Here is a 20,528-nt window from a genome sequence, read left to right as displayed (position 1 = left end):
AAATTCAGTAAAACACTAACAGAAGAAAAAAATCCCAAAGGTACTTTCAACAAGATTATAATTTTAATTGCTTTATCTACATTCTTATTCTCTGTTGGAAAAAAAAAAAAAAAGGTCTGCCAAAACCACCAGAGTGGCTCTCAACTGGCAGTGATTTTGCTCCCTGGGGACACTTGGAAATGTCTAGATACGTTTTCATTAGCTATAGCTTAGATGGTAGTACTGGCATCCAGTAGGGAGAGACCAGAGGTGTTGCTTAACATCCTACCATGCACAAGAGAGCCTCCCATGACAATTAGCCAGCCCAAAATGACAATAAAGCTGAGACTGAGAAACTCTGCACTAGAGGAATAGAGAAGTCAAATAGAAAATGACAAAACATTTTCTTAGAAGTATCTACAATATATTTATCATGGATTCTGATACAGATGGAGGTCTGTTAGTTACACCCCAGTCTGTCTTCCCAACATACTAATTTAAACAGTATCAAAGTTTCATTTATTTAAAAAAATAATAATAAGCACCTAAAGGCCCTGAGGCTGGGAAGGATTGGGGGCAGGAGGAGAAGGGGACGACAGAGATGAGACGGCTGGATGGCATCACCGACTCGATGGACATCAGTTTGGGTAAACTCTGGGAGTTAGTGATGGACAGGGACGCCTGGCGTGCTGCGATTCATGGGGTTGCAAAGAGTTGGACACGACTGAGCAACTGAACTGAACTGAACTGACTGAAATACACAAAGCCACCATACTGTGTACTGAATAGAAAACGAAAAAAAGTTTAGAATACAAAAAAAAAGTTTAGAACACAAAGTAGTTTAGAGGTAAAAATCTTAAATAGACTCTAGCAGTGTATTAAACAAATAACACACCGAATAACTTATCCAAGTAAAGTTCATCTCTGGAGTAGGGTTCAATGTAAATTAAAAAACATAAAACCATCTCAACAGATACTGGAAAAGTACTTGATAAAATTCTGTATTGACTCCTGATTTAAATTAGCAAAATCTAAAGATTCAAGTAAAGAAGAACAGAAGGAAATTTCCAAAGGGGATATATTAATACAATAAATCAGAAGTACCATTGCCTTCTCCAAATCAAAAGTAACACTATACTAAATGGTGAGACGTCAGAAACATTCTTACTAAAAATTCAGGAAAGCATATAATCTTCAGCTATAGTTAAATTCACACATAAGAGCTTAGTAGAATAAGTAAGAGTTGGAAGGTTAACAAACAAAACTAAAATACCAATAATGATCAATCAGAAAATGTAGGAGAGAATAAAAGGACTACGATATTCACCACAGTAAATACATAAGAACATGCACACACATTCACACACACAAACACACTAGTTACATATAAAGCCAATGAGAAATTTGAAAAATCTGCTTTTTAACCAAAGAAAGCCAAGTGTATGTACACATGCATGTAACTGCTTGTAAGGGCAATCCTTTCAAATTCAGAGTCCTTCCAGACACCTAAAGGCCGATCCTCAGTCAGAGGCTGGGTTGCAAACTTACAGCCTAGACTGAAGTCAATCTTTTAAGGTGATTTCTTTGGACATGTGTATGTATGGCTGTTTGTGTGAATGCCTTTTATCATGAATGAACTCTCTAGGCTAACAAAGTTCCTAACTCTCTCTCCTTATTTTCTTATATCTGGAACTCAAAATGTTTACAATACTTCTCCGGAAACTGAAGATATTTGAGTTTGCAGGTCTAGATTTTACTCTATGTCAACTTGAGTGTAGAATTTCTGAGGACATTAAAACTATCTATTGTCTTCTGCAGAACCTAATTCCTAGAAAATGAATGCTCAATAATTATTTGTTGGTTTACTGATTTTTGAATGATTTGGGGAAGATTTGTGTTAGAATAGTTCTGTACATAATGTCTGAAATAACTATACAGTTTACACATTTCAGGCATTAAAACATTTGCTTCTAAATTCTTTTTGATTGCCTTTTAGAAATGTTTGCTAGCAGATAAAATCTTTTCGGGTGACTCAGTGGTAAAGAATCTGTCTGCCAAAAAAAAAAAAAAAAAAGAATCCGTCTGCCAATGCAGGAGACCCTGGTTCAATCCCTGGGTCAGGAAGCTCCCCTGGAGAAGGAAATGGCGACTCACTCCAGTATTCTTGTTTGGGAAATCCCATGGACAGAGGAGCCTGGCGGGCTACAGTCCATTCGGTCACAAAGAGTCGGACACGACTGAGCAAGTAAACAACACCACACTGAACTCTAGGCATTTGGTTATAGGCTTACAGTCATAATCTAATGGTATGGGAAAGGAATAGTGTAGCTAGAAATCACTATGATAAGCATCAGTAAACATACATGATCTTGATTAAAATTAGTTAATTTTCAACACATTATAGCAAATGAACTTGCTATAACAACGGAAATGAGAAAGCCTTATAGGAAGTTTCCTAGTGAAAATACAGAAGTTAAAAAATATCTTCCTTCCTGGCAGCCTACAAAATTCTATTTTCTTTTCCACAAATAGTGTTAGAACAACTGAACATCCATATCTAAGTCAATGAAATTTTATTTAAACTTCACACCTTATAAAAAAAAATTAAATGCAAAATTATAAAATTTTATAAGAAAATACCAGAAAAAAATCTTAGTGACTGAGTTTGGCAAAGAGTTCATCAAAATTGAGAATTTTTGCTCTATGGAACACACTGTTAAGAAAATGAAAAGACAAGCTACAGATTGAGAAAACATGTTGGCAACTCACAAATCCAACAAAGGGCTTATATATATCTTTATATAAGCTTTATATATATATATATATATATCTTTATAGCTATATAAGCTTTATATATATATATATCTTTATATAAGAATATATAAAGAACTCTCAATATTCAACAGGAAGAAAGAAAACAACTCAATCAAAAATAAGTAAAAGATTTGAATGAAAACTTGACCAAAGTTGATATACATATGGCAAATAAGTATAGGAAAAAATGTTCAAAATCATTAGCCAATATGAGAGGGAAATGAAAACCATTAAGAGATACCACTACATACCTCTCAGAATGGCTAAAACAAAAGATACTGATGAGCAAATGCCAGATACAGAGCAATTAGAACTCTCATATATTGTTGGTGGGAATGTAAGGTGGTACAGCAGCTTAGGAAAACAATTTCACAATTTCTTGAAAGTTAAAGATGATACTTGTTTTATAGAAAAACATACATGAATGTTTACAGCTGTTTAATTTATAATCTTTCAAAACTAGGGATATTAAAACAAGAGGTTCAGATTTTCATTGAAAACCCTAAAACTAAAAGATCTGGCACCTTAGGACAGGACAAGTCCAGCTGATAATGAATAGCAACTTGTCTGTGTACAGGGCATGCCACAGCTCTGCCCACGCCCCACATGTATACAGAGGGAAAGCATATGCACTGACACCTGGCCCACTTTACTCTTGTGTATTACTTGCCTAGTCTTTTGTGGCAAAATCGAACATCGAAAATGTGTGTTCCTCTTACCATACCATCAAATATATTGCTGTGTAGTGGCTGCCCAGCCAGAGACTACATTTTCCAGTTTCTTGGATCCAGATATGACCACATGACAAGTTTTCAATAACAATGTGAGCAAAGTGGTCTTTTTTAACTTCCAGGCTGGAAAGAGTAGTATTTTCTCTCCTTTAGTATGTGTAAGCAACAATCTCCAAGGTCTTAAGGGAAGATGAAGCCACAAGATGAAGAAGTAAAAAAAGGTACGTATTGCTACTTCTGTGTCGTGTGTTTTTTTATATTAAGCTTCACCTTCACGATAAGAAGGATCTGTTGATGGAAAATGCTCTTAAGGATGAAGGGTGAAATTTGTGCTTACCAACTACAAAAAGTTGGTTTAGGAGATCAAATTAGATAACACATGAAAGTATTTCTTAACTTATGACTGTCATACAAATGTTAATAGTGTTTTTATCCCTACCGAATAATCATGTATAATCATTTATAACTCACAAGAATATTGTTTTTCTTTGTTTCAGGTTCTAAATCAGGAGCCACAAACTCAGGTGCTTGTAAGAGTGTATTAGAGTGGCTCTGTGCAATAGAACTTTCTGTGAAGATGGAAATAGTCTATCTGTACAGTCGAATACTGTAGCAACTAATTATATGTGACTGTTGAGTACTTGATATGAATGCATATGACTGAGAAACCAAAATATTTTGTATTAATATATTTAAACAAGCACATGTAGCTAATGGCTACCCTATCTGGACAAAACAGAGCTAGAGTAACACTAGATTCTATACAAATCAACCCAAAATTTCAATGATTCAAGTTTTATTTATTTTTCATGTAATAGTCCAACGTGAATATTTCTCTATGTTTGGAGTAGGTCTTACTTCTTCAGGGAAAAAAGCTTTACTTGAGATTTTTTATGGGTAAATAAATGGGTGTTGACTTCCGAGAGAAAGACTAAATTGTTTGATCTCTAGATAATTAAAAGAAAAAATGTATTAGGTTTTAAAATTCTCACTTTGGAGTTCTAATGATTTTCTGAATTTGGCTTATGTTCAAAATCTCACTCAAAAAATGTACAACCCTTTTCTTCTTGTTCTCTCTTCACTCGTTGTCATGGTTAATGAATTGCTGGTCATAATCATGCACATAAACATTGTTCAAGCATTTATAATTATAGCACTTGAATACTCAGAATCATCAGGGATGCCACAGTAGAATGAAATAAATCTTTTCTCCTACAGAGAACCTTGTATGAGGTTAGAGTGACAAAGATGGGAAGTACCTAAAAGGGGAACTCTAGGATTTCTATGAAAAAGTATATGTATCACTGACATACTGTAACAGACAAGTTACACAGCCTTCCAAATTAGTGATTTTTTTGAAATTTTGAGTATTTGCCCTTTTCACTTTCTATGAAACTATTATCATTTCTTCTCATCCTCCAGTGGAAAACTTAAAAGTGACCAACAAATGGTAATCTGGAATGTAATATAAGAATCTGAAGATATTCTCCTTTACTTTTTACTTTTCCTAGTACTTGAATATGTTTCCTAGGGAAAAAAGTTTTCTTTCTCATGTATATTCAATAATTCCATCCTCTAAATGTGGCCTATTTGGTTTTGCTTCATTACTTCATGGTTTAAAAAAAAAGAAAAACACTGCACAGTAAGACTGGGATTCACTGTCATGAGGAAGTAAGAATTTGGTGACTTCCAATAGAAACACAATATAGAGACTTATTAAGAAAAAGGTGAGAAACAGCCACATGCAATATAATGCATTAAAAAAAAATGCCATCCTAGGCCATTAACAGAATTTATAGAGCTAACTTTCCTCGCAAAAATTAAGCATATCCCCCTTCTATATTTTACTATACTGTCAAATGTTTTGCTAACTCAGTAACATTTCTTTCTAGGTGTTTTTGTACAAATTACACGTTTGGAAATGGAGGCAATAATAATCATCCATATACAATTCCTGAAGTTGCTTCACCTTCCTGACTCCTTAAATGTCAGCAGTAAAACTAAGGTCTAGCAAAGGTCTTACTTGCCTTTCATTCTACCCTTTCAACAAGTCTATAAACAGCTGATCCCAGTAAATCACTTCCTGCTTTTTTCCTGGTTGAATTTTGACTGATAACAATGAACTACTCAAAAGCTAGAAAAACTGACACAAAGCTAAATATCTCCAAGGGAAAACCACACTGAGTGAAAGAAAAGGAAAATTTAATGTAGAAAACAACAAAGAAAAAATACATTTCTACAGTTTAAACCATATGATTTCTCTGAAGTTATGAAGATTCTTTCAAAAACTATTTTAAAAGCATGGTGTTTAAGTATCTGACCAAAACATTTATGTAAGATAACAGATAAACTTTTATAATGGCAATTGATTTCCCCCATTAAGCTAAAGTCTCATATTTTCACTATTCATGAAACAAAAATATGTGAGTAAATCACTGAATAAATTTACTTTCTAATGTCTGGTCTCTTCATTTACTGTTTTAAGGAAGAATAATGGTAACCATCTGTTACAATTTCAAAAATAAACCTGCAGCAGCTCTGCCGTGTCCAGCTATTCTAATTGGAAAGGAAAAATGGGTGTTGTCAACTGAGAGCAATCCAGTAACATAAAATTCCTCCTCTAAACTATTTTTGTTATTAGAAATCTTTTCATTTCCTTATAGTAGGTTAAAAAATAAAAATTCAAAATTTATGGTGCTATTAGATCAGATTCATTTAGTTACACATTTTCCTTGTTAAAACTAAAACTCAGCTAAAGTAAAGAATTCTAATAAACTTCTACTTCAAATGCTCATATATAACTCATTTCTAGTGTTGGCAAATATGGCAGAGTAAAAAGACCCTGAGCTCACCTCCTCTAATAGGCACAGCAAAATTACAACTAAAATCAACAACCATTGGTTTAAAAGACCAGAACCTACTAGAAAAGATTGAAAACAAAGATATAAAGAAGGAACCACAAAGAGACGTGGAGGAGGGGCAGAGTCACAATATAGTCAATTCCCATAACACAGGGAGTGACCTACAAACAGAAGAACAATTACAAATGCAGAGATTCTTCCAATGGAGTGAGGGGTCCAAGTACCATGTTGGGCTTTCCAGGCTACGGGTCTTGTACCAGGAAGAAGAGGCCCACAAAGCATTTGGCACTGAAGGCCAGTAGGGATTATTTTCAAAAGTCCCAAAAGGCTGGGATAAACAGAGACGTCACTCTTAAGGGCACACTCAAAATCTAATAAGCTCTGGGATCCAGGGCAGAAGCACTAATTTGGAAGAAGCGCAGTTCAGATCTACTTATTTATCTTGAAGAGTCTCCTTGAGAGGTAGAAGGCAACTGTAGCCCATCCTGGGGACCCAGACACTGGCAGCAACCATTATCGGTAGCTGATTCCACCACGTAGACACTACTGCTAGCAAGAACCATTTTGAAATTCTCCCTCTAGCAGGATCCAGACGTGCTCTGGCTCAATAAGCTGTAGGAGACATCACTAAGATACTTCAGGCCAAGCAATTAAATAGGCAATGACACAGCCGTGTCCACCAGCAGACAGGCTGCCTTAAGGCCCTCTGAGCCTTTAGCTTCCCCTGGACACAGTCCTACCCACCAGAGAGGCCAGAGCCTATTCCCACAAATAAGTGCACAAACACTAGAACCGGGACCCACAAGGCCCTCCAATAAAACTCTAAGACCTAGTTTCATCCACCAGTGGGCAGGCACTAATCTCAGAATATGATGGGTCCCAGCTCTGCCCTCCAGCAAGCCTGCTCTAGCACTGGTACCAGCCTGACCCATCAAAGGGTAGATACCAGTCACAAAAAAATCACAGCGCTGCAGCCACACACCAGCAGGTCAGACTCTGCACTGGGATAGAAATTACATAATGATCAAGGGACCAATCCAAGAGAAAGATGTAACACATGCACCCAAGATAGGAGTGCCTATATATATAAAGCAAATATTAACAGACATAAAAAGAAAAACTGAAAGTAATACAATAATAGCAGGGAACACTGACATCCCACTGAGATCAATGGAAAGATCACCCAGACAGTAAATGAACAAAACAAAACAAAACAAAACACTGGCCTTAAATGACACATTAGACCAGATGGAATTCAAACATATACATACATACATACATACATACATATATATATATATATATATACATATATATATATATATATATATATATATATACATAAACATCTCGCTCAATAGCAGAATACTGCTTTTCAAGTGCACATGGAACTTTCTCCAGGATAGATCACAGCTAGGCGAATTTAACAAAATTTCAATCCTATCGAGTATATTTTCCAACAATGTTATGAGATTAGAAATTAACAACAACAACAAAAAAGCCTACAAAACACATATATGGATACTAAAACATATGTGACTAAACAATCAATGGATCACTGAAGAAATCAAAGAGAAAAATCAAGAAATATCTGAAGACAAATGAAAATGAAAACCCAAAAACCCAAAATCTATATGATGCAGCAAAAGTAGTTTTAAAAGAGAAGTTTATAGCAATTACAAAGCTTACCTCAGGAAAAAAGAAAAATCTCAAATAAAGAACCTAAATTTACACCTATAGGAACTAGAAAAAGGAGAACAAGAACAAATAAAATCCAAAGCTAGTGGAAAAAAAGATTTCAAAAAGATCAGAGCAGAAATAAATGAAATAGAGACTAAAAAACAGTAGAAAAGGTGAATGAACCTAAGATCCAGATCTTTGAAAAGATAAACAAAATTGATAAATCATTAGCCAGACTCATCAAGAAAAAAAAGGGAGACCAAATCAATAAAATGAGAAATGAAAAAGAAGATACAACCAACACTACAGAAATACAAAGGATCATAAAAGACTATAAACAAGTATATGACAATAAAATGGACAAGCTAGAATAAATGGACAAATTTCTAGAAATATATAATCTCCCAAGATTAAACCAGGTTTCCTGGTGGCTCAGACAGAAAAGAATCTGCCTGCAGTGCACAAGACCTGGGTTCGATCCCTGGGTTGGGAAGATCTCCTGGAGAAGGGAATAGTTACTCACTCCAGTATTCTGGCTTAGAGAATTTAATGGACTGTATAGATTAAACCAGGGACAAATGAAAAATATGATCAGAGAACTTACCATTAATGAAACTGAGTCAGTGATTTAAAACTCGCAACAAACAAAAGTTCAGGACCAGATGGTTTCACAGGTGAATTCCACCAAACATTTAGAGAAGAGTTAATACCTATATTTCTCAAAGTATTTCAAAAAAGTTGCAAAAGAAGAAATGCTTCCAACTGTAAAGACTAGCAGCACCCTGATACCAAAACTAGAAAAAGATATCACACACAAAAAATTATAGGCCAACATCACTGAAGAATACAGGTGCAAAAACCCTCAACCAATAACACATAAGGATGGCACATCATGATAAAGTGGGATTTACCCCAAAGAGGCAAAGAAGGTTCAGTCCCACAAATCAATGTGACACATGGTGTCAAAAAATATCAGATGATCAGCTCAATAGATGCAAAAAAAGGCATTCAATAAAATTCAACATACATTTATAATAAAAAAACTCGAGAAAGTGCACATAGAGGGGACATACCTCAACGTAATAAAGGCCATATATGACAAGCCCACAGCTAACATCATAGTCAATGGTGAATAGCTAAAAGTGTTTCCTCTAAGATCAGGTACAAGGATGACCACTCTCACCACTTTTAATCAACACAGTATGGAAGTATTAGCCACAACAATCAGACAAATGAAAGAAAAGAAATTCAAACAGGAAAGAAAAATGTCAAACTGTCACTGTTGGCAGAAGGCATGATACTCTACTGAGAAAATCTTAAAAGATGCCACCAAAAACCACTAGAGGTCATCAATGAATTTAGTAAAGTTGCAGGATATAAAATTAACATACAAAAATCTGTTGCATTTCTACAAACTAACAGAAATTAAGGAAACCATCTTATTTAAAATTGCATCAGAAAGAATAAAATGCCTAGCAATAATCCTACCTAAGGAGTTAAAAGACCTGCAGTTGGAAAACTCTAAGAAACTGATGAAAGAACTGGAAGATGACACAAACATATGGAAAGATACACTCTTTAATACAAAGATTAGAAGAGTAAACAATAAAAACTTACTTTAGCAATATTCAGGGTTATATGTCAGATACAAAGTGATGGTTTTTTGACTCCAGGAACTTTAAAATCTTGATAGAGACACAAAACATATGCAATTATGTACATTATATATAATGGATATATATACATATATCTCAGATATCATATATGTGTATATTATATATTTACATATTTATTATATAATGCATACAATGCTACTATATTTTACTACATATTAACATATTTTACATATTTCCCACATATGTGAGAAAAAATTCACATATATGACAAAATACAAGCAAAACTACTTTAAATCTAAAATATGTGAATGAAGGAATACCTGCACACAGCAAAATTTCTTAAAAGGTCTTTTTGCCAGTCTCTTAGGAAAAGTGTCATATCTCATTGAACTGCAATCTCTCTCCTTCTTTTTTCCTAGAATTTACTCAAAACTTATCTCTAACTAATGTTTCTTCCCCCTCTCAATTCCTTCTTCTCCAGCTATGTCTTTAGTATGGAAAAAACTTTTACAAGAGGAGCATGCAAAATGATGCAATTAGTGAAAGACTAAAGACAGAAAAGTAAGACAGTAAATATTCCCAACCAAATGTGATAAGGGACTGTACAAGGATAGTGGAAGCCAAAATAAACAGAAAAAAAATGATATCTAAAAACAGAAATACAAAAATTTTCAATAAAATTCTAGCAAACTGAATTCACCAGCACAATAAAAGGTTCATGTTATAATTTAGTGAGATATACCCCTAAGATGCAAGCATGGTTCAACATACCTAAATCAATTAATATTATCCATTACATTTAACAGAATAAAAAGATAAAAATCACAGATCATCTCAATAGATACAGAAAAAGTACTTACAAAATTTAACATATTTTCATGATAAAAACACTCAACAAATTAGACTTAGAAGGAATATATCTAAACATAATAAAACCCATATGTGAAAGTCCACAGCTAATGTCATACTCAGTAGTGAAGAACTGAGAGCTTTTTCTCTAAGATCAGGAACAAGACAGGATGTCTACCCTCACCACTTCTATTAAATATAGTAGTGGAAATCCTAACCAGAGCAATTAGGCAAGAAAAAGAAATAAAAGACATCCAAATTGGAAAGGAAATATGACACTATGTGTGTACATAACATAGTTATACATGAAAAACCCTAAAGAACATACACACACACACACGTTAGAAATAATGAGTTCAGTCAAGTTGCAGCAAACAAAATAAACAAATAAAATTCAGTTGCATTTCTAACCACCAACAATGAACTATCTGAAAAGGAAATTAAGAAAACAATTCCATTTACAATAGTATCAAAAAAGAACAAAATATTTAGAAATAACCTTACAAAAAGGTAACTAACTTATACAGTAAAAAATACAAAATCTTGCTGAAAGAAATTTCAAAAGACAAAAGTAAATGAAAAGAAATTATGTGATCATGGATGGGAAAACTTAACATTGTTAAAATGTCCATCCTACCCAAAGCAATGCACAGATTAAATACAATTCCTATCATGGCATCCGGTCCCATCACTTCATGGAAAATAGATGGGGAAACAGTGGCTGACTTTATTTTTCTGGTCTCCAAAATCACTGCAGATGGTGACTGAAGCCATGAAATTAAAAGATGCTTACTCTTGGAAGGAAAGTTATGACCAACCTAGACAGCATATTAAAAAGCAGAGACATTACTTTGTCAACAAACGTCCGTCTAGTCAAGGCTATATTTTTTCCATTAGCCATGTATGGATGTGAGAGTTGGACTGTAAAGAAAGCTGAGTGCCGAAGAAGTGATGCTTTTGAACCGTGGTGTTGGAGAAGACTCTTGAGAGTCCCTTGGACTGCAAGGTGATCCAACCAGTCCATCCTAAAGGAGATCAGTCCTGAATATTCACTGGAAGGACTGATGTTGAAGCTGAAACTCCAATACTTTGGCCACCTGATGCGAAGAGCTGATTCATTTGAAAAGACCCTGATGCTGGGAAAGATTGAGGGCAAGAGAAGGGGGCGACAGAGGATAAGATGGTTGGATGGCATCACCGACTCAATGGACACGGGTTTGGGTAGACTCCGGCAGTTGGTGATGGACAGAGAGGCCTGGTGTGCTACAGTTCATGGGGTCGCAGAGTCGGACACAACTGAGCGACTGAACTGAACCAAAATCAAAATGGCACTTTTTACATGAAAAAAAAAAATCCTTAAATTCATATGAAACCACAAAACCCATAAGTAACCAAAGCAATCTCAGGGAAGAAGAACAAAGCTGGCAATATCACACTTCCTGATTTCAAAAAATATTACAGGGCCAAAGTACTGAAGCAGTATGACACTGCCATTAAAACAGACACATAGACTGATGGAACAGAACAGACACTACAGAAATAAATCAACATACATACATTCAACTATTCTTTGACAAGAGTGCTAAGAACACTAAATGGCAAAGGATAGATTCTTCAATAAATGATGTTGGAAATACTAGATTTCCACATGCAAAGGAATGTAATTGGATCTCTATCTTATACCATACACAAAAAGAAAACTTCAAAATTAAAACTTAAATGTAAGATCTGAAACTGTGAAACTCCAGGGAGAAAACATAGGAGAATACTTCCTGACATTTGTCTTGGTCACTATTTCTTGGATTTGACACCAGGAGCACAGGCAACAAACACAAAATATAGACAACTGGGAGGGACTATATTACTAAAAATATTTTGCATAGTAAAGGAAATAATCTGCAGAGTGAAATGTATTCTACCTGCAAACCATCTATCTGATAAGAGTTAGTATTAAAAGATATTTAAGAACCTCCATCAAAACAGCAAAATAATAGTAATGATGATAATGATAAAATAATTAAAAAGCAGGCAAAGGCCTTGCCAACGAAGAAGACACACACATGGCTACTAGGCATATACATCACTCATCATCACTAATGATGTTCAGCATCACTAACCAACAGGGAAATGGAGATCAAAATCACAATGACATACCATTTCATACCTGTTAGGAGGGCTACTTTAAAAAACCAAGAGCTAGCAAGTGTTGGCCAGAGTATGGAGAAAAGATAACCCTTATACTGTGTTGGTGGGGATGTAGAATAGTGTGGCCACACTGGAAAACAGTATGGAGGTTCCTTAAAATATTAATAAAACTACCATATGATCCAGCAATCACACTTCTGGGTATATATCCTAAAGAAATAAATCAGGATCTTGAAGATATATTTATACCATGTTCACAGCAGCATTATTCACAATAGCCAAGATATGGAAGGAATCCAAATATCAATAAACAAATAAATGGAAAACATGGTACACACATACATGGGGATATTATTCAGCCTGAACAATGAAAGAATTCCTGACATTTGCAACAATATGAATAAGCCTAGAGGATATTATGCTAAATGAAATAAATGTGTTGTCGCTCAGTCGTGTCTGACTCTTTGTGACCCCATGGACTGTAGCCGACCAGGCTCCTCCGTCCATGGGATTTTCCAGGCAAGAGTACTGGAGTGGGTTGCTATTTCCTTCTCCAGGGGATCTTCCCGACCCAGGGATCGAACCCGGGTCTCCTGCATTGCAGGCAGACACTTTACCCTCTAAGTCACCAGGGAGTCACAAAAGGAAAATGCTACATGATCCCAGGAAAATACTACATGATTCCACTTACATAAGGTATCTGACATAGTCAATGTCATAGAAGCAGAAAATAGAATGGTGGTTGCCAAGGGCTGGCAGTGAAAGAAATGAGAAACTATTTCCCAATGGATATAAAGTTTCTTTATACAAGATAAGTTCTAGAGATCTACTGTACACCATATATCAAAAGTTAGCTATATGGTATTTATTAAAATGTGTTAAGAAGACAGATTTCATATTAAGTGTTCTTACCAAACAACAACAACACAAAAGAAAACAGAAGTTTGAGGAGATGGATATATTTACTACTATGATTATTGTGGTAGTCTCATGGGTGTTTGCAAAAGCCCAAACTAATCAAAATGCATATATTAAACGTGTGCAATTTTTATTATATCAATTATATCTCAATAAAGCTAAAAAATACAATAACTTCATTTCTGATATAAAATAAAATGAATAATTTTATTTTGGAACCTATAAAATGATAGGCTTCATGCAATTAAAGGAACTAAACATATTCTTAACATGAAGATGAATAAAAGATTCAGTTCACAGGCAGAACCTAATAAAATAACAGCTATTAAGAAAAGGTAAAGAAAAAGGACAAATTTTAAACATTTTCATTATTATCAAGTACAGTACAACAGATTTAGAGGACCACAATGGCTGATATCAAAACTGCTAGCAACCAATTCAAAACAGAAGACTCTCAGAGAAGATTCAACTGAAAATCATAAAATCAGAAATTTAATTTGATTACAGTTTTCACTCATCATGTAGAAAAATTAAATTGTTTTAAGATAATTATTTTTCATTCAAATTATATTTAGAATAAATAATACATTCAAATGGTTAAAAAATCAAAGTTAGGAAAGCATGATGTAAAATCTTCCTCTCTACCCTGATATACCAGCTTCCTATATGTCCCTGTACGCATATAAAAGCAACTACACAGAAAGAGATATATACAAATATTCCCTTTTTTATACAAGCATGCATACATGTTTTTGCATACTTTCTTACTCATTAAGATTGACATATTCTTTCAAAAAAGAGGATCCTATATAATGAATATCTCTAGTTCTCCAGTTCTCAGAGATTCTATCAGTCCATATAAAAAATACCAGTAAGCTTTATCTTTTCATATTATCATGGCTTTTCCCAGATCTCTCACCTTCATTTCACATGCACACACTCTCAACAAAACATCCTGCTCTACTTGGTTTTCATCTTCTTTCACTCCTTGTACTATTGCTGATTACATTAGTTTTAAAGAAATAATAGAAAATTTAATGAGCTGAACACAAGTATTTGTAGAACAAGCAAGAAAATAACTAATTTAGGTAATTCAAAGACCACTGTGTGCTCCTTCTTCATTAACTGCCATGTAATTCTATTTCTGCTTTTCAGAATTAATTTAGAAATAAGTCCACTCTGTGTTCTTTTATGTAATTCAAATTTAAATGAACACAACCTAAATTTATGAAAATTCATGCTCATAATCAAAGACGACTATTATTTTCAGCACGGGAAATAATCCAAAGTGCTCATTTATTTGTGTATCTTAATTATATAGACTTTAATTTTGCAACTGTCCTTTAGTTAATGAACACATGGGTATATGATACAAAGTTAATATAAGAATCCAAGAGATACTAAAAACTAATGGTTCCAGTCCAGAATCTGGTCACGTATAAATCTATATGTCCTTGCAGCAAATCATTTGCTTTATCTAAACTCCACAGTTTGCTTTTAAAAGAGAAAAAGGCCATCATCTACCTCACAAGATTACTGACAACAAATGAGGGGGTTAAGGCATTTTATAACTTCTAAATAAGCACTAAATGTTAACTTTTAAATACTGACATGCAAACATGCAATGAACACTCCAACTAAACCTACAAATTCTCCATAAGTACTGTCAAAGTTAATTTCGAAGTTAAACATTCAAATTCATGAATATATTTAACAAATATTTTTGAGAAAATATTATTACTTACCATGTATCAGGCAATCTTCTGAGATAAGGGATAAAGAAGAGACTAAGACATAAACCACTGGATTGTACACTATGTGTGTGGTCCACTGGAGGAGGGAATAGCAAACCACTCTAGTATTCTTGCCTGGAGAACCCCATGAACAGCATAAAAAGGCAAAAATATGTAACACTGGAAGACGAGCCCCTCAGGTCAGAAGTTTTTCAATATGCTACTGGCTAAAAGCAGAGAAATAGTCCCAGAAAGAATGAAGATGCTGGGCATAAGTAGAAATGACACTGAGGTGTGGAGGTGTCTGATGGTGAAAGTTAAATCCAATGCTGTAAAGAACAATGCTGCATAGGAATCTGGAACATTAGGTCCATGAATCAAGGTAAATATGACATGGTCAAGCAGGAGATGGAACGAGTAAACACAGACATCTTGGGAATCGGTGAACTAAAATTAACAGGAATGGGTGAATTTAACTCAGATGACCTTGTATCTGTACTGTCGGCAAGAATCCCTCATAGTCAACGAAACAGTCCAAAATGCAGTATATGGATGCCATCTCAGAAATGTCAGAATGGTCTTGGTTCGTTTCCAAGGGAAACCATTCAATATCAGAGTAATCCAAATCTAGTCCCAATCACTATTGCTGAAAAAGCTGCAGTTGAACAGATCTATTAACATCTATAAGACTTTCTAGAATTAACACATAATGATAAAAAGATGTCCTTTTCATCATAGGAGACTGGAATACAAAAGTAGGAAATCAACAGATACCTGGAATAACTGGCAAGTTTGGCCTTAGAATACAAAATGAAGCAGGGCAAAGGCTAACTGAGTTTTCCGAAGAAAACACACTGGTCATAGCAAACACCCTCTTCCAACAATACAACACGTAAATCTACACATGGACATCACTGTATGGTCAACACCAAAATCAGATTGATTATTTTCTTTGACCCAAAGATGAAAAAGCTCTATATAGTCAACAAAAACAAGACCTGAAGGTGACTCTGATGCAGATCGTGAGCTCTTTACTGGAAAATTCAGGATTAAATTGAAGAAACTAGGGAAAACCACTAGCCCATTCAGGTATGACCAAATAAAATCCCTTATGACTACACAGTGTAGGTGAAAAACAGATTCAGGAGATTAGATCTGGTATACACAGTGCCTGAAGATGCAAGGACTGAGGTTTGTTAACTCTGTATAGGAGGCAGTGACCAAACCATCCCCCCAAAAAAGGAATGCAAGAAGCCAAAGTGGTTGTCTGAGGAAGCCTTACAAAGAACTGAGAAAAGAAGAGAGGTGAGAGGCAAGGGAGAAAGAGAAATATGTACGCAAATGAATGCAAAGTTCCAGACAAGAGTAAGGAGAGATTGTTCACTTCAGTGAACAATGCAAAGAAAGAAAGGAAAACAATAGAATGGGAAAGGCTAGAGATCTCTTCGAGAAAACTGGAGATACCAAGAGAAGACTTCATGCAAAGATGGGCACAAAAAAGGACAAAAAACAGCAAGGAGAAGAGGTGGTTAAGATATTAAGAAGAGGTGGCAAGAATACACAGAACTATACAAAAAAAGGTCTTAATGATGAAGACAACCAGGATGGTATGGTCACTAATCTAGAGTCAGACATTCTGGAGTGTGAGGTCAAGCGGGTCTTAGGAAGCATTACTACAAACAAAGATAGTGGAGGTGATGGAATTCCAGCTGAGCTACTTAAAATCCTAAAAGATGATGCTGTGAAAATGCTGCACTCAATATGCCAGCAAATTTGGAAAACTCAGCAGTGGCCACAGGACTGGAAAAGGTCAGTTTTCATTCCAATCCCAAAGAACGGCAATGCCAAAGAATGTTTAAAGTACCATACAACTGCACTCATTCCACATGCTAGCAAGGTAATGATGCTCAAAATCCTTCAAGTTAGGTTTCAGCAGCATGTGAACCAAGAACTTCCAGGTGTACAAGCTGGGTTTAAAAAAGGCAGAGGAACCAGAGATCAAATTGCCAACATTCATTGACTCACAGAGAAAGCAAAAATATTTCAGAGGAACATCTACATATGCTTCATTTACTACACTAAAGCTTTGTGTGGATCAAACAAACTGGAAAATTCTGAAAGAGATGGGAATACCAGACCACCTGACCTGCCTCCTGAGAAACGTGTATTGGGGTCAAGAGGGAACAGTTATAACCAGACATAGAACAATGGACTGGATCAAAATTGGGAAAGGAGTACATCAAGGCTGTATATTGTAACCCTGCTTATTTAACTTACATTCAGAGTACATCAAGCGAAGTGTTGGGCTGGATGAATCACAAGCTGGAATCAACAATGCCAGAGGAAATAACCACCTCAGATACACAGATGATACCACTCTAATGGCAGAAAGTGAAGGCGAATTAACAAATCTCTTGATGGAAGAAAAAGAGGAAAGTGGAAAAGCTGGCTTAAAACCCAATATTCAAAAAACTAGGATCATGGCATCCGATCCCATCACTTCATAGCAAATATATGGGGAAACAATGGAAACAGTGACAGACTTTATTTTTCTTGGGCTCCAAAATTACTGCAGACAGTGACCACAGCCAGGAAATTAAAAGACACTTCCTCCTTGGAAGAAACAAATGTAGAGAGAGTATTAAAAAGCAGAGATATCACTTTGCCAACAAAGGTCCATACAGTCAAAGCTATGGTTTTTCTAGTAGTCATGTATGGATATGACAGTTGGACTATAAAGAAGCTGAGTGCTGAAGAATTGATGCTTTTGAACTGTGGTGCTGGAGAAGACTCTTGAGAGTCTCCTGGACTGCAAGGAGATCAAACCAGTCAATCCTGAAGGAAATCAACAGTGAATATTCATTGGAAGGACTGATGCTGATATTGAAGCTTCAATACACTGGCCACCAGAAGTGGAAAGCTGACTTATTGGAAAAGACTCTGATGCTGGGAAAGATTGAGGGCAGAAGGAGAAGAGGATGAGATGGCTGGATGGCATCACCAACTCAGTGGACATGAGTTTGAGCAAACTCCTGGAGTTACTTAGTAATGGGGAAGGCTGGGGTGCTGCAGACCATGGGGTCACAAAGAGTTGGACACGACTTAGCAACTGAACATTAACAACAACAAAAACAATCTTTGAACTCATATAATTTATAATAAAAAGGGGACATTAAGCAAATAATTGCATAAATATTACTTGTAATTGTGATAAGCTGGTAGGGAGAAACTCTTTAAGGTCAGGAGCTGAGGCAAATTTTGACATGTAATACCCTCTTCTTATCTGGATCATTCAGCAGCCCAAATATATATATTTTTAGTACTATTTTAGAAGTCTCCTTTTTAAACTATTGTTTTCCTTTTATGAGTTTTATAGACTAACAATATAACATATTTAAATCAGTACCTTTCCAATCTTGACTCACACTATACTTCAATTAAACAAAAAAATATATATATAAATCAGTTTTAACATTTTCTTCACCACCCAAAATATTACCATATTAGATAGTGTAGGTAGGCTAATATGATATAATGTCTTCCCCAAAATTCAGTGACAAGCTTCTACTACATTCAACATTTTGCTTCTAAGCTTTTAATAACAGTCATCTTCAACTCTGCTACGCAAGAGGAAGGAAAAATATAGAAGAATATGTATAGAAGTTTCCAATGGCCAGACGAGGGAAGTAGCAAACACAGAATGTAAGCTCATATTCCACTGGCTGGCAGTAAACACATCAGTTGAGTTTAGTTCAGTTGCTCAGTCTTGTATGACTCTGCAAACCCATGGACTGAGGCACGCCAGGCCTCCCTATCCATCACCAACTCCTGGAGTTTACTCAAACTCATGTCCATTGAGTCAGTGATGCCATCCAATCATCTCATCCTCTGTCGTCCCCTTCTCCTCTTGCCTTCAATCTTTCCCAGTGTCAGGGTCTTTTCAAATGAGTTAGTTCTTTGCATCAGGTGGTCAAAGTATTGGAGTTTCAGCTTCAACATCAGTCCCTCCAATGAATATTCAGGACTGATTTCCTTTAGGATGGACTGGTTGGATCTCCTTGCAGTCCAAGGGATTCTCAAGAGTCTTCTCCAACACCACAGTTCAAAAAGCACCAATTCTTTGGTGCTCAGCTTTCTTTATAGCCCAACTCTCGCATCCATACATGACTACTGGAAAAAACACAGCCTTGACTAGACGGACCTTTGTTGGAAAAGTCATGTCTCTGTCTAGGTTGGTCATAACTTTTCTTCCAAGGAGTAAGCGGCTTTTAATTTCATGGCTGCAATCACCATCAGCAGTGATTTTGGAGCTCAAAAAAATAAAGTCTGACACTGTTTCCATTCTTTTTCCATCTATTTGCCATGAAGTGATGGGACCGGATGCCTTGATCTTTGTTTTCTGAATGTTGAGCTTTAAGCCAGCTTTTTCACTCTCCTCTTTCACTTTCATCAAGAGGCTCTTTAGTTCTTCTTCACTTTCTTCCATAAGGGTGGTGTCATCTGCGTATCTGAGGTTATTGATATTTCTCCCAGCATCCTGATTTCAGCTTGTGCTTCCTCCAGCCAAGCGTTTCTCATGATGTACTCTGCCTATAAGTTAAATAAGCAGGGTGACAATATACAACCTTGATGTACTCCTTTTCCCATTTGGAACCAGTCTGTTGTTCCATGTCCAGTTCTAACTGTTGCTTCCTGACCTGCATACAGGTTTCTCAAGAGGCAGGTCAGGTGGTCTGGTATTCCCATCCCTTTCAGAATTTTCCACAGTTTATTGTGATCCACACAGTCAAAGGCTTTGGCATAGTCAATAAAGCAGAAATAGATGTTTTTCTGGAACTCTCTTGCTTTCTTGATGATCCAGCGGATGCTGGCAATTTGATCTCTGGTTCCTCTGCCTTTTCTAACACCAGCTTGAACATCTGGAAGTTCACGGTTCATGTATTGTTGAAGCTGGCTTGGAGAATTTTGAGCATTACTTTACTAGCAAGTGAGATGATTGCAATTGTGCAGTAGTTTGAGCATTCTTTGGCATTGCCTTTCTTGGGATTGGAATGAAAACTGACCTTTTCCAGTCCTGTGGCCACTGCTGAGTTTTCCAAATTTGATGAGTGCAGCACTTTCACAGCGTCATCTTTTAGAATTTTCTATAAGGAACTTTAAAAAGATCATTACCAAAATATGAGTGCCACAGATTTTTCAATA

General features: G+C 35.7%; 1 protein-coding gene across 19 annotated transcripts in view; it reads right to left on the bottom strand.

The window, feature by feature from the left end:
- The window catches only part of GPHN (gephyrin), a 525,210-nt gene that overhangs the window by 345,123 nt on the left and 159,559 nt on the right, over window positions 1-20,528 (bottom strand). Inside the window, exon 1 of one of the 19 annotated variants that reach the window (XM_081513385.1) lies at window positions 16,325-16,385. The exons of the other annotated variants lie outside the window; for them this stretch is intronic. The gene's annotated coding sequence lies outside the window, so the exon portion shown is untranslated. Of the gene's footprint in view, window positions 1-16,324; window positions 16,386-20,528 lie in introns of those variants that run through there. 19 annotated transcript variants of the gene reach the window in all.

The sequence above is a fragment of the Giraffa tippelskirchi genome, chromosome 7 (assembly GCF_054371585.1).
Source record: "Giraffa tippelskirchi isolate mGirTip1 chromosome 7, T2T-mGirTip1v1.2.pri, whole genome shotgun sequence".
NCBI classification, from domain to species: domain Eukaryota; kingdom Metazoa; phylum Chordata; class Mammalia; order Artiodactyla; family Giraffidae; genus Giraffa; species Giraffa tippelskirchi.
The sequence above is the reverse complement of the archived record's forward strand: the minus strand, read 5'-3'. Positions and strand labels throughout refer to the sequence as shown.